The sequence below is a fragment of the Bos taurus genome, chromosome 8 (genome assembly GCF_002263795.3).
Source record: "Bos taurus isolate L1 Dominette 01449 registration number 42190680 breed Hereford chromosome 8, ARS-UCD2.0, whole genome shotgun sequence".
In the NCBI taxonomy this organism is placed as follows: domain Eukaryota; kingdom Metazoa; phylum Chordata; class Mammalia; order Artiodactyla; family Bovidae; genus Bos; species Bos taurus.
This window is the reverse complement of record NC_037335.1, coordinates 92638963-92655061: the sequence shown is the minus strand read 5'-3', so window position 1 is coordinate 92655061 and position 16099 is coordinate 92638963.

Genomic DNA, 16099 nt, shown 5'->3' with positions numbered 1-16099 from the left:
TCCTCGAACTTTCTTAACAATGCAAGAATTTCTTTGATATAATTTTTCTGCAATTTGTGGATCATCTGCTTGGTGGCTCTGTGGTGGGGCCAATAGTGACCTCCTCTAAGAAGGCTTATGCCACACACTGCATGTCCCAGATCTGCCGCAGGCAGGCCATTGCTGACCTGTACCTCTGCAGGAGTCACTCAAACACTCAAAGGTAGGTCTGGCTAAGTCTCTGTGGGTCTCTGGGTCCTGGTGCACACAAGATTTTGTTTGAGCACTACAAACATCTCTGGTGGGTATGTGATTTGATTCCAAATGCCATTTCATTCCTCCTACTGTCTTACTGGGGTTTCTCCTTTGCCCTTGGACATGAGGCTAGGAAGCAGAAAATGTAATCAGAGATGTTAAATCTAAACACATAAAGACTAAAATAAACATTATTTAGCAAAACAATTTAATTTTTCATAGACAGAAGAAAATTATTATTGCATAAATCATAACTTTTTTTGTTTGTTTTTTATTTTTGTCTCCCTTCCCATTATATTTAACCATGCATTAGGATATCTTAAGACAGAAGAACCAAAAGGATATGTAGACATCCTAATGTCTTGGGTGGATTTTCATTTCTTTATTTCATTGGACTATTCATACTATAACTATCCAGTTTTTGTTTTCCTACCTTTGAGCCTTCATCAGATCATGGCCTTTATACATTTTTTTTAGAGATTTCATTTCCCATTTCCAATTTCTGCTTTAGTGCCTTTATAATGTTAGCACTTTTCTCAACATTGATGATAGGTGCATAGATCCAGATGTCATTTAAGTCCATATTCCTATGATCTACTTAATAATTGCTGAACATAACAAGAGCATTGGGAAGATTTTACCAGAACAAAAGGTAAAGATGGGCTTATTTACTTCATCATATCTGATCAGTTTTCCTTTTCTACTTCCTTCTGATGCTCATCCCTCTCTACATCCATTTATCCTTTGTCATCTCTGGTAAAGAGATGTAGATAATTTGAGGAAGCATTATGAGGGAGATAAAATTGGCTTTCAAAAGTATAGTCTGAAAAAGGTTTTATGAGTTAAAGACATAAAATACAAGTTTTGCTTAAGATACTAGTTCAACATATTATTTGTAACCCCATAGTAACCCCCAAGAAAATAGCTAAAAAGATAGACTATAAAGGAAATGACAGGGAATCAAAAGTATACACTAAAAATTAGAAAAGAAGAAAACAATGGAAGTGAGTAACAAAAATAATGTAAGATATATAAAAAAACCAAAATCAAAATGGCAGAAGAAAATGTAAGAGCATATATACAGTGACTTGGAAAAGACCCTAATGCTGGGAAGGATTGGGGGTAGGAGGAGAAGGGGACGACAGAGGATGAGATGGCTGGATGGCATCACTGACTCGATGGATATGAGTTTGAGTGAACTCTGGGAGATGGTGATGGACAGGGAGGCCTGGCGTGCTGCAATTCACAGGGCCTCAAAGAGTCAGACAAGACTGAGTGACTGAACTGAATTGAAGTGAACAGTGACTTGGGACAGAGAATGGAGTATAAAGACATTTTACCTTAAAATTCCCTTTAATGTTTTATTTGTATGTTTTTATAATGAGCTAGATTCTGTTCATTTTCAGAATAGCATAGATTTATATAAATAAATAAAAATGTTGGTAGTCTTGGTATCATGTATAGATCTAAATGAGCAAAGTATTAAATTGTTTATTCCTTCTCCAACCATTAGAAAACAACATCCAGTAGAATTTTCTTTAATTGTTTTTTTTTCCTAATTAAAGTTGACCATTGAACAACGCGTGTTGAAGTTGTACAGGTCCACTTAAATGCAGAATTTTTTTTTCAGTAAATACTTACTATTGCTTTAGTGTTAGTCACTCAGTTATGTCTGAATCTTTGTGACCACATGAACTATATCCTGCCAGGCTCCTCAGTCTTCTCCAGGCAAGAACACTAGATTGGGTAGCCACTGCCTTCTTCAGGGTATCTTCCCAACCCAGGGATCAAACCTGGTCTCCTGCATTGCAGGCAGATTTTTCACCTTCTCAGCCACAAGGGACGACCTAATATTTATTATAGTACTACTTAATATGAGATTGGTTGAATCTGTGAACTGGAACCAAAGATATGGAAGATTGTAAGTTATAGGTGGAATTTTTTTTACTACAGAGTAATAATTTTTATCCTAACCCTTATAATGTTCAAGGATTAGCTATAGTAAGTAAAAATAAATCTTGGTATAGAAATGAAATTGTATGCAAAGAAGCAAAACTAAAGCACACTAATGTATCTTCTAATAAAGGAAACTAAACCAGTTAGGTCTCAAAATACAAAGCTATTATTTTTCCAATGAAGACAGATTTAAGAAGTTGATCACACTAAAACTGTATCAGTTGTTTATTGCTTTTACAAATTCTAGAACATTAGCAACATCTCTAATCATCTGCTAAGAAAATTTGTAAATAAAATTTAAATAATGCTTATAATATAATGTACAAAACTCTTATTACAAAAGTGACTACAGTGTATTGTGTTTGTTTGTTAATAAGAAATATAATCATTTTCTAAAATTTGAATATCCATTATTAGGAAAGATTGAGATTCTGTTAAAATGAGAAAACTAAGCAATATGTTTATATATCAAAATGAATTTGCTGAGATCCAACAATAGAGTGAGCTTCTCTTATCTGCTTTAGAGGTAAGCAGTACTGTGCTTATCTCATTCATAGATATGTTTTTTATTTGTGTAGTTGTCAGTTCAGTTTAGTTCAGTCACTCAGCTGTGTCCAACTCTTTGTGACCCCATGAATCGCAGCACGCCAGGCCTCCCTGTCCATCACCAACTCCCGGAGTTCACTCAGACTCACGTCCATCGAGTCAGTGATGCCATCCAGCCATCTCATCCTCTGTCGTCCCCTTCTCCTCCTGCCCCCAATCCCTCCCATGATCAGAGTCTTTTCCAATGAGTCAACTCTTCACATGAGGTGGCCAAAGTACTGGAGTTTCAGCTTTAGCATGATTCCTTCCAAAGAAATCCCAGGGCTGATCTCCTTCAAATGGACTGGTTGGGTCTCCTTGCAGTCCAAGGGACTTTCAAAAGTCTTCTCCAACACCACAATTCAAAAGCATCAATTCTTTGGTGCTCAGCCTTCTTCACAGTCCAACTCTCACATCCATACATGACCACAGGAAAAACCATAGCCTTGACTAGACGGACCTTTGTTGGCAAAGTAATGTCTCTGCTTTTGAATATGCTATCTAGGTTGGTCATAACTTTCCTTCCAAGGAGTAAGCATAGTTCCCTATATTCAACAAATTAGGCAAATGTAAGTTAGTGTATAGTTTTCTTCCCATTCCTAACTTAGACAAGTGGAAGAAAAATGTTCTAAAACTGGTTTGCATAATTCCCTCAAGCCATTCTTGTATTGTTGATAGTACTTCTAATGTTTTATTTACTTGGCCATATGTTAGTAACTGAGATGTTGTGTAATTCCTATGACTAAATATTCTGTGATTTGGAATCTAGGCCTTTACACTTGCCATCCCTTGTCTTCTCTGGGTCCTAGTCTTACATCTGACTTTATAGTATTGACTGACCTTAATAAGGTCAGTGAGATGATTATTATATAAAGACTTCTGAAACTGCATTCCTGTTTTACTATGATTTCTTAAAATTGTGGTAATAATGCCAATATGAGATCTGTACTCTTAACACATTTTTAAGTATATAATACTGTTTTGTTAACAATAGGTATAGTGTTGCACCGAAGACCTCTAGAAGTTATTTATTGTGTATAACTGAACATTTATACCTGTTGTATAACAACTTCCAATATGCTCCTTCCCCCAGCCTCAAACAACTTCTATACTTCTACTTTCTGCTTCTATGAGCTTGACTATTTTAGATATTTCATACTGGTAGAATTATGTAGTATTCACCCTTCTATGACTGGCTTAATGTATTTGCCTTAATGTCCTCAATGTTCATCCATATCATCACATATGGCATAATTTCCTTATAAAGCTAGATGATAATCCATTGTAAGTATCTACAATATTTTCTTTATCCATTCAACTATCAGTGGAAATTTAGATTGATTCTACATCTTGATTATTGCAAGTGGTGCTGCAGTGAACATGGGAGTGCACTCATTTCTTTGAGATCCTGATTTCAATTATTTTTTATAAATAAGTGGGATTGTTGGATCACATGGTAGCTTAATAGCAAACAAACAATTAGCCTGATTAAAAGTGAGCATATAATTTGAATACACATTTCTTCAAAGAATATATACAAGTGGCCAACAGTATAAGAAAAGATGTACACCAACACTAATCACAGAAATACAAAAAAAAAAAAAAGAACATGATGAGATGTCACCTTACCCCTTTTATTAATAGAATGACTGTTAGCAAAATGACAAAAGAGAGCAAGGATGTGGAGAAAAGGGGATGCTTGTGTATAATTGGTGGGAATGTAAATTGGAATACCACTATGGAAGACAGTATGGAAAATCCTAAAAAAAACTTAAAAATAGAACTATCATATGATCCAACAGTCTCTCTTCTGGGTTTATAGCCAAAGGAAGTGAAAGCTGGATCTCAAGTATCACCACCTCATGTTCATAGCAGCATTATTCATAAGAGTCAAAATAAGGAAATAATTGAAGTGTCTATTGATGGATAAATGGATAATGAAAGTATGAAGTACATATACAATGGAATATTATTTAACCATGAGAAAGAAAGAAACCCTGCCATTTGCAACAACATTAGTGGACCTTAAGGACATCATACTGAATGAAACAGGTCAGAAAGAGAAAGTCTAATATTTATAATATGTTATATATGAAATCTAAAAAAAAAAATCGTAGAAGTAAGGAGTAGAGGGATGGTTACCAATGGCTGGGGGATGGGAGAAATGGAGGAGATATTGGTCAAAGGGTACAAACTTCCAGTTAAAAGATGAATAAGCATTAATTTACAGCATTATGACTATAGACAATGATACTGTATTTTGTATTTGAAAGTTATTAAGGGAGTAAACCTTAAATATTCATACTATAAAATTAAAGTTTTAATTATATGACAAAAGAGGTCTGTATAGTCAAAGCTATGTTTTTTGTCCTAGTAGTCATATATGGATGTGAAAGTTGGACCATAAAGAAGACTGAGTGCTCAAGAATTGATGCTTTTAAACTGTGGCATTGAAGAAGACTCTTGAAAGTCCTTTGAACTGCAAGGAGATCAAACCAATCAATCTGAAAGGAAATCAATCCTGAATATTAATTGGAAGGACTGATGCTGTAGCTGAAGCTCCAATATTTTGGCCATCTGATGTGAAGAGCTGAATCATTAGAAAAGACCCTGATACTGGGAAAGATTGAAGGCAAGAGAAGGGACAACAGAGGATGAGATGGTTGAATGGCATCACCAACTCAATGGACATGAGTTTGAGAAGACTCTGGGAGATGATGAAGGACAGGGAAGCCTGGCATGCTGTAGTCCATGGGGTCACAAAGAGTTGGACATGACTGAGCGACTAAGCAACAACAATTACATGACAGTGTGGAGGTGTTAGTCAATGCTATGATGATGATCATTTTGCAAAGTATAAATGTATCAAATCTATACATTTGAGACCTTAAATGTACCCAATGTTGTATGTAAATTATATCTAAATAACCTGGGTAAAATGTGTAAAATTCTAAGACCAGAGATGTTAAACTTTAAAAATTATGGTAATATTTAACTTAGAATATGATTTTGTAGCTTATTTGATAGGAGTCATTGTAAGTTCTAGTATGCAGAATAGAATATGATTTTAAATTGCAATATCACATATTTTTTTTATTTAGTCAGAAGTAAGTTCAATTCGCTCTTGACAATGCATCACTTAAAATTTCTAAAATTTAATTAGTCCCAAGAAGCAATACACTACTGAAGCCCTGTAGAGGCACCTCTTTCTTTGAATTTGCCAACTTAAGAACAAGTGCAGAGGAATGTTTAAGGCCAAAGTTTTGTGTCATAATGAAGTTTTGGATAAAATATTAGATCTCATTCCTTTTACTCATCTCTATAATATATATAAAATCAGTAATTCTAGGTTGTGTTGAATGAGGTGACATATGGAAGGAATTTCATATAATCATTAAATCATTATATGACTGGCACTGGCATTGAAATTCCTTTTAATGCTGAGGGAACCTTATAGCCAAAAGTTAAAATATTTGACAATATCCATGTAAAATATTAATATGATGATATTTTCATTCCAGTCTTGCTGTCACCTTTCCTTGTCAAATTCTTTTAGTGCCCCCTGAAAAATCTATGCTTCCTTTTCTCCTATAAGCCTCAGTTCAAGTTGACTTGTGTAGCCTCTTTGCCCCTGAAATCAGAACAATTCACTGCCCTGTAATGTAACAACTTAAATATCATCTCTGATTGTCCTGTATCATGACACTAATATTACTTTATATATGTCACTCCTTTGTATTGGTGACTTCTTAGGGCAAGAACTATTCTGCTTATTTTTGCATATAGACATGAAATCCAATGAAAATGCTAAAAAATTATATACGAGTATAATGCTTCACTACTAATATCAGTAAACATTTTAAGCACCTAGAGTTCCAGGTTGGAGAAGGCAATGGCACACCCACCCCACCCCACTCTTGCCTGGAAAATCCCATGGACGGAGGAGCCTGGAAGGCTGCAGTCCATGGGGTCGCTGAGGGTTGGACATGCCTAAGCGACTTCACTTTCACTTTTCACTTTCGTGCATTGGAGAAGGAAATGACAACCCACTCCAGTGTTCTTGCCTGGAGAATCCCAGGGATGGGGGAGCCTGGTGGGCTGCCGTCTATGGGGTCGCACAGAATTGGACACGACTGAAGCGACTTAGCAGCAGCAGAGTTCCAGGTATTATTCTAGGTGCTGGGGTATAGTAATCTACACAGGCATTGCTTTCAAAGAGCTTTGCTTTCTTTTCAGTGGGAGGAAAATACTAAGCACAACACAGAAATACATTAGAATTAAACATATTTTCAAATCATATAAAAAGGAAATAAACCAGTATATATGTCTCCTAAAATAGGTTGTTTAAAGAAAAATTCTCTGAGATGATATTTGAAATTAGTTCTAGATAATGAGAAAAAGCCAATCAACCATTTGTAAGCTCTGGGATAACATGGTCTGAGGCAGAGACAACCACTAATGAAAAAGATTGAAATTTGAAATTATTTTTCAGATTTGGAGGAATTAATTTTTGAAAGGCTATTAAAATTACCTTTTATTAAAAATTAATTAATTTTAATTCTCTAAATGAAATCTTCATAAATGCACATCTTTAATAAGAGAGTGCATTAAGTAAGGGAAGTTCTCTTAAGGATACATTATACTCCTCATTGTCAAAAAGAATGTTAAATAGTAATTAACATACAGAGATTTGGCATTCATGATCTAAATTATGGTCAGTGGATCCAAAGACAGTAATAAAAAAAATAGTGACAATACATTTGAAGCAGTGATTCATTTAAAACTTAGAAACAAGTGGTTAAAAAAAACCCTCAATTTGTTGTAATCTATGTAAAGTGACACAATAAAGCTGTGAAGAAGATAATGAAGAAAAGGGCATTCTTATAATCAGAGAAGTGCTATGGAGATAAGGTAAAATTTTAGAATAGAATACGAATTAAAACTTCCACTTACTGCCTTAATAATGCAATAAATGTTCTGAATGTCACCCCTATTTGAATTTGAAGGATGAAGGGTGGCATTCATATTGGAAATATGCACCTGTCACAGAGGTTAGTTGCGTACACAGCTTTTAAATATTTGTTTAGATTTGTGCCTCTATATGAAGTTTTATCTTTCTCTTTTAAGTTCCTGAGGTAATCAGTATCACTTTTAACACTCTGCATTTCCCCCTTATGAATGCAAAGAATATATATCTGTAAACAGTTAAAATTTCCATAAAATGATGGAGATGAGGAAAAAGTCTAGTGCCTAGATGGCTCCTATAGTGAATAAACATTGCCTCAGTTAGTCAAGAAATTTCATTTGATCGGAATACATGTATACTTGAGAACTGATGTAAGAATAAGAAAATATTTATCCCACAAGTTGCTGATAGGAGGAGGGAACAATGCTATAGGCTTTGTACTCTCCCTTTCTGGAATCAACTGTTTGTTTGGACACATATTTTTCAATTGGGTGTCATGTTTTTGTTAAATACACTATGACTGAATAGTCTCAATTTCTGTTAATCAGAAAGTAAATAAATTGAATTATTAACTTGACACTTAAATGCTAACTCACTTGCACTTATAAAGTACTATCAGATTGTAATGAGAGTGTTTTTATCACCATATCAAAAGTTAAGTTCCAAACCAACTCTGTCTATATTGTGTCTACTATACTAGGAATACATTCTCAAGAACATGGGCCATTTGTATACTTACCCATATTCTAGTCTCTAAATGAGCTAGACTTTAGAAAGGCATTGACTCCATGGTTAGTGAAAAAATTATTTAGTTAAAAAAGAAAGTTAAAGAGATGAGGTTGTTACAGATCTAAGAATCTGAAGTGGAAAGATTTTAAGCACATGAATAATAAAATATATTTAGAGATGGGATGAAGGTGACAGAAAGAAGGACATGGAGCTTACTTCCTCTCACAAATACCTCAAAAATTCATCTACCTGTGGAACAGTTCTCACAGAATGCATACTGAATCCTGGCAGATCTCATACTACAAAAGATGCAAGAAGCATCACCACAAACTGGCTAAGATGAAAGAAAATAAATGAATCAGGACTGGACTTGTATATCTGGGAGGGAGTTGTGACGGAGGAAAGGTCTCCCCACCTTGGGAACTCCCTTCAAAAGCTGGGAAATCTGCTGGGAAATCTGCTTGGACAGATAAGGAGCTTCAGAGGCTCAGAGGAGAGTATAGAAGCCAGCTTTCAGCAGGAAGAATATAGAGACTACCACAGATAGTCCTGGCCCCCTTTCTGTACTCCCCAACCTAAGATGGTCTTTGCTGGTGTGTGAAGGGATTGGGTGCTGAACTCAGGTTTCAACAGACAGATATGGGAAGAGGAATGGGATTGGCTGCATAAAGACAGCCCAAAGGGACTAGATTTTAGTCTGGGATGCATTCAAGGGTATGCACAGGAAACAGCCTGGGTGCTCCATAGAAGCCTCATTGTTAAAGAATGTAAAGAGATGGGTGGGTCTCACTATAGCAACCTCACAGCAGGTGAGTCTCCACCCCTACAAATTCTGGAAGTATTCAGGTACCAGCAGGTTGCTAACATAGAGGCAAGGTTGGAATCTGAGCCAATTGCCAAAGCGTTACGCAAGTTCAGCAGATTTACACCATTTGCATTTTGTGAGCACAGTGCCTGTGGCATATCTGAGTGGATTACTTGTACTTCAGTGCCTGGAAGTGGGTCCAGTTTTAGCAGCAGTGGGCTTTATGTGCACAGATACAGGGACATGGGGCTGGAGTCTGGACTGATTCCTGTAGCTCCCATAGCGTGTCCTGGTCCATGTCTGCAGTGGGTCTGATGTTGGGCTTCAGCAAGATATCTTCTGTTGGCTTTGTGAGCAAGTGCCTGAGGTACATCCAGGCCTATTGCCAGCATTCCCTAAGCTTAGGTGAGGCCAAGAACAGTGCCAACGACAGTGTAGTGTATGTACAACACAACAGGGGATTGGTAGTCAGCAATGTTACAGAGCACAGTTTCCATGTGGACAGCTTCTGCAAAGGAATATTCAGAGGCTCCTCTTCCACTGGGAGCAAGTCAATCCTACCTACCTCACCCTGCAGCTTAGAACTAAAGCCAGAGCCTGCTACTCCAACAAACAAGGAGCGCACTTTGCCCCCAAACTGGACTGTAATAAACACAGAGTAACAAAGAGGCCTCACTCAACACTCACTATCTAGTGCAAGCTCTGATCACCACAGCGCGATGAGACTCACTCCCTGTCAAGAATATAGAGGTCAGCACACGCAGGAAAACACACACTGTTTTCAAGTACACATGGAAGATTCTCTAGAACAGACCACATTTTAGGACACAAAACATGCGTCAACAAATTTAAGAGCATAGAAATTCTCTCAAGTATCTTTTCTGACCACAACAGCATTAAAGTAGAAATCAACCACAGAGATAGAAACAATAAAAATAAAAACAATTACACATGTATACCTGTGGCGGATTCATTTTGATATTTGGCAAAACTAATACAATTATGTAAAGTTTAAAAATAAAATAAAATTTAAAAGAAAAAAAATAAAAACAATTGCATGGAAATGAAACAATATACTACTTAAAAAAAAACAACAGGGAAAGAATGAAATCACAGAAGAAATTAAAATACTTTTAGACAAATGACAATGAAAACATAACTATACAAAATCTACAGGATGCAGCAAAAGCAGTCCTAAGAGGGAAGTTCATACACAGGTCTTTTTCAAAAAGCAAAAGAAAATCTCAGATAAACAATTTTACCCATCATTTAAACAATGAGTAAAAAAATAAAAATAAAAGCAAAGTGTAAAGTCAGTAAAGGGCTTCCCAGGTGGTGTAGTGGTAAAGAATCTAATTGCCATTGTAGGAGATGCAAGAGACTCAGGTTTGATCTCTGGGTCAGGAAGACTCCTAGAGTAGGAAATGACAACCCACTTCAACATTCTAGCCCAGAAAATTCCATGGAGAAGCCTGGTGGGCTACAGTCTATGAGGTCGCAAAGAATCAGACATGCCTGAGTGCATGTGTGTGCACACACACACACACACAAGTCAGAAGAAAAAATAAAGATCTGAGAGGAAATAAACAAAAATAGAGATTAAAAAAGAATAGAAGAAATCAACAAAAACCAAGAGCTGTTTTTTTGAAAGGATAAACAGAATTGGCAGACCTCTGGCCAGACTAACCAATAAGAACAGAGAGATGACCCACATAAACAAAATAAGAGATGAAAGAGGAGAAATAATACCACATAAATAATAACTAATAAAATAGAAATACAAAAATCCATAAGAGAATATTGCCAGCAAATTGATCAACCTAGAAGAAATGGATAGTTTCTAGAAATGTACAGCCCACCAAAACTAAATTTAAAAAAAAGATAATTAGAACAAGCCAATCACTGAAAGTAAAATATAATGTGTAATTAAAAAACAGCAACAACAGAAATTCCCTGGAAACTAAAATCAAGGACCAGATGGCTTCACTGGTGAGTTCTTCAAAACATACAAAAAGAATCTATGCCAATCCTTTTCTAATTTTTCCAAAAGATTGAAGAGAACACTCCCAAAATTATTCTATGAAGCCACCATTGCCCTTATACCAAAGTTAGACAACGACACTATAAAAAATAAAAATTGCATTCAAATATCTTTAATGAATAATACACATAAATTCTTCAGCAAAATATTAACAAACCAAACCCAAAAACACACAAAAAGCATCATATGCAATGAACAAATTAGATTCATCACATAGTCACAAAGATAAATCAACAAACAATTAGTGGGATAAATCACATCAACAAAAGAAAAGCAAAAGCCACATAATGTTCTCAATAGATGCAGAAAAAGCATTCATGATAAAGTTCTCATCAAAGTGAGTGTAGAGGAAACATGTCTAAGCATAATAAAAGCTATTTATGTCAAACCCACAGTGAACATTTTACTCAGTGGTAAAAAGTTGAAAGCCTTCCATTATAGTCTGGAATAAGATAAGGATGCTCACACTTACCACTTCTATTCAGTATAGTACTGGAAGTCCTAGCCAGAGCAATCAAAGAAAAAATAAATAAAAGGTATCCAAATCAGAAGGGAAGAGGTAAAATTGTCATTATATGCAAATGACATGGAACTATGTAAAGAAAGCCCTAAGGACTCCAGAAAAACAAAACCCCCCAAAACTACCAGAACTGACAAATTCAGTAAGGTAGCAGGATTTAAGATTTACATACAGAAATCTCTTGCATTTCTTTACACTAACAATGAAATACCAGAAAGGGAAAGTAAAAAAAAAAAAAAAAAACACTTTTAAAAGCATATCCAAATAACCCTAAAAAATTTAGAAATAAACCTGGTCAAGAAGGTAAAAAAATATATATGCCTACCAGAACTAGTAAATATTGACAAAGGAAATTGAAAATGATTTAAAAAATGGAAAGATATCCCATGCTCTTGGATTGGAAGAATTAAATTTAAAATACTTATTTTTTATTAGCATATAGTGATTTACAATGTTGTATTACTTTTTGTTACAAAGCAAAGTGGTTCAGATCTGAGCAAAACTGAGTGGTTCAGAAACAAGCAAAACACTGTAAATCACTATATTTTAATATAAAATAAATAAAATTAAATAAAGTATGTTAAAACTTAAAAATGTAACTACAGTTTTTTGCTCTTTTTGTCATTTTAACAAAAGATCTTTCTAAAATTGGTGCAATCAAAACCTTTTGCATTTCTTTTTTGCAGTAAATATTTTGGACATTCTGTGGATGGTATTATGTTAAGCTACATTTTGCTATTATACTTAAAATTGTGTGTTTCTATGACAGTTCTGTGTCTTTAACAGCCTGTGTGTATGTTCATGTATATGCAAAATAGAAGAAGTAAAAACTTTGTGAACCAAAAGACTGATATGTTTTTTAAACAGGCCACCGACATTTTGATTTATGTTAAATTATGTTTTTGAGGCTAGAGCCGTTATGAAAATAAAACAAATTGAGAACCACAATAAAGACCTGTAAAGGAAACTTCAACTTTCAGAGAGACATTTACTATGGAGGGATAAAAACAACGTGAAATATTGAAACACGTAATGTATTTTGAGTTTATATAATTGAAATATTGTTAAAATGCATCAGTGAACTCATGCATTTATACATTACAGGATTGTTAGAAAAAGAGTTGTTTTTCTGAGTACATTTATCTTCTATTGTATGATTTGAGGAGCACAGATTCTGGAATCAACTGGCCGTGTATGAATCCCAATTCTATTACATGTCAGAATTGTTTCTTCGAAAATGTACAGAAATGTTCTGTGTCTGAATCACATCATCTCTTAAATAAAGCTGGTTAGTAAAATTTTTGTTGTTTTCAATCACTCAGTCATGTCCGACTCTTTGCGATCCCATGGACTGTAGCACACCAGGATTCCGTGCCCTTTGCTATCTCTTGATGCTTGTTCAAACTTATGTCCATTGAATCAGTGATGCTGTCCAACCATCTTATCCTCTTTTGCCCCTTTCTCCTCCTCCCCTCTATCTTTTCCAGCATCAAGGTCTTTTCCAACGAGCTGTCTCTTCACATTAGGTGACCAAGTATTGGAGCTTCAGCTTTAGCATCAGTCCTTCCATTGACTACTCAGGACTGATTTCTTTAGGATTGTCTGGTTTGATCTCCTTGCTGCCCAAGGGACTCTCAAGAGTCTTCTTCAGCACCACAGTTTGAAAGTATCAATTTTTATGCACTCAACCTTCTTTATGGTCCAACTGTCACATCCATACATGACTACTGGAAAAAATGTATATATGGCTATACAGACCTTTGTCAGCAAAGTGATGCTTGTGGTTTTTAATATGCTGTCTAGGTCCATCATAGCTTTTCTTCCAAGGGACAGGTGCCTTTTACTTTCACAGCTGCAGTCAGCATCTGCAGTGATTTTGGAACCCAAGTAAATAAAAGCTATCACTATTTTTTCCCCATCTATTTGCCATGAAGTGATGGGACTGGATGCCATGATCTTTGTTTTCTGAATGTTGAGTTTTAAGATGACTTTTTCACTCTCCCCTCTCACCTTCATCAAGAGGTTCTTTAGTTCCTCTTTGCAAATATAGTTCATTGAATATTTTCTTGAATTCTTGGAATTCCTTACAATAGAGCATAGCAATTGATAAGCAGTACTTTTGGTATTACTTTTTAATTATTTTCTGTATCAAGTATCTAAAATACATGTAACCTAGTAATTAAGGTAATTATAAATGTATTCCATTTGAGGACTCTATTTATGTACTCAATATTCTAAATTTGGAACAGATGAAGCAAAGTTGCAGTCTCCTATATCTGAAGAGAATAGTTTTTAATATACTGCCCATTAAGTGAGTAGTATGGCTAAAAGGGAGAATCTAATGCATAGGGTGTAAAAATTACAATTAGCTTTAAGAAATTTCTTTATGAAATAAGTGAATTAGGCAAATATGTACTACCAAATATGTCACTCTCACTTTCACTCAACCAGATGCCATGAAATTTAAAGAACTGTGTCAGTAATTATTTAATTCCATCTTCAAAAGGGTAGGGTTCTGTTCAGTTCATTTCAGTCTCTCAGTCATGTCTGACTCTTTGCAACCCCATGAGCCACAGGACTCCAGGCCTCCCTGTCTATCACCAACTCCCGGAGTCCACCCAAACCCATGTCCACTGAGTCGGTGATGCCATCCAACCATCTTCTGTCATCCCCTTCTCCTCCTGCCCTCAATCTTTCCCAGCTTCAGGTCTTTTCCAATGAGTCAGCTCTTTGCATCAGGTGGCCAAAGTATTAGAGTTTCAGCTTCAACATCAGTCCTTCCAATGAACCCATAGTTTTTACCATATTAACATTATAATTCCATGAGCAGTAACTAAACTACAGTGATCTGATGCATATTATAATGAACATAGACAGCAATATTTTGCTATAATTATGTAACATGCTACAATGGCCATCACACTCCAAATATAAATGTAAAGTAAAATAATAATAACAAAAATAAAAAAAAAATAAAATGTATCAAAGTAACACGTACATTTTAAATGTATATAATGTTTATTACATACAGTAAATTTAGTATATTTTAAATATATTTAGTGAAAGAGATAAAACAGGGAAAAAAGATAACATTATGATAAATATTTGAGTTCTATATTAGAGAATTTCTTTGAACCAGACAGAATTCATCAGTGGGTATATTGAACACCTATTGTTTGTACAATTTATTTTGTATAAATTACTGTGGAAAATTAATTACTGTATTCAAATATTGATTTATTAGACATCCTATTATTTCCATTGCTGTGAAAAAGATTCCTACCCTAGTTGTGGAGATGATGGGACACACGACAACCAGCACTAAACAGATGAGATTGACAGCAGTTTATAGGCCAAATAATCAAGTTAAAGAAAGTTTCAGGGTATAGGATCAATACACAAAAATCAATTGTATTTATATAAACTTGCAATGAATAATCTGAAAGTGAAATTAAGAAAATTCCATGTACAATAGCATCAACATAAATAAAATATATCTGAATAAATCTATAAAGTACAAAACTACTACTCTGAAAACTACAAGACATTGTTGGGATAATTTTAAGAAAATAAAGAATAACTAGAAAAATATCTCATATTCATGAATTGGAAGACTGAATATTTTCATGATGACAGTACTTCTTCAAAATGATCTACAGATTCAGAGCAGTCCTTAGCAGAAGGTCAGCTGACATCTCTGTGATTGATTCTTTAATCCAAATAGATTTTTCAAGGAATCCAAAATAATGAAAACAATCTTGAAGAAAAAGAACAAAGTAGGAAGGCACACACTTAATTTCAAAACACACTACAAGGCAACAGTAACAAGACTAGCATGTGACTGAACATAATGAAATATAATTGGGAGTCCAAAATAAACCCTGTGTTTGTGGTCATTAACATTAGACAAGATCAATCTTAAGCTGTAGTGTTTTCAAAATATCATACTGGTTAAACTGGAGAGCCAGATACAAAAGAATGAAATTTGACCCTTACCCCATACCATATACAAGATTAAGGTGAGGCAAAGGTCAAAATACAGTAACTAAAACTATAAAAAAAAAATTTTAAGGGAGGTTTGTGGGAATTTGCAACTAGAGCTGCTGAAGATCTTCTGAATCTTCCCAGGAGGCCAGGTGAGGATGGGGCCCAGAAGGCTTCGATGGCAAATAAAATCAGCCTCTTGGCAAAAATTTAAAAAATAATAATAAAATAAAATAATTAAAGGTAAAACATAAGGTTAAAATGTCATGGCCTCAGATT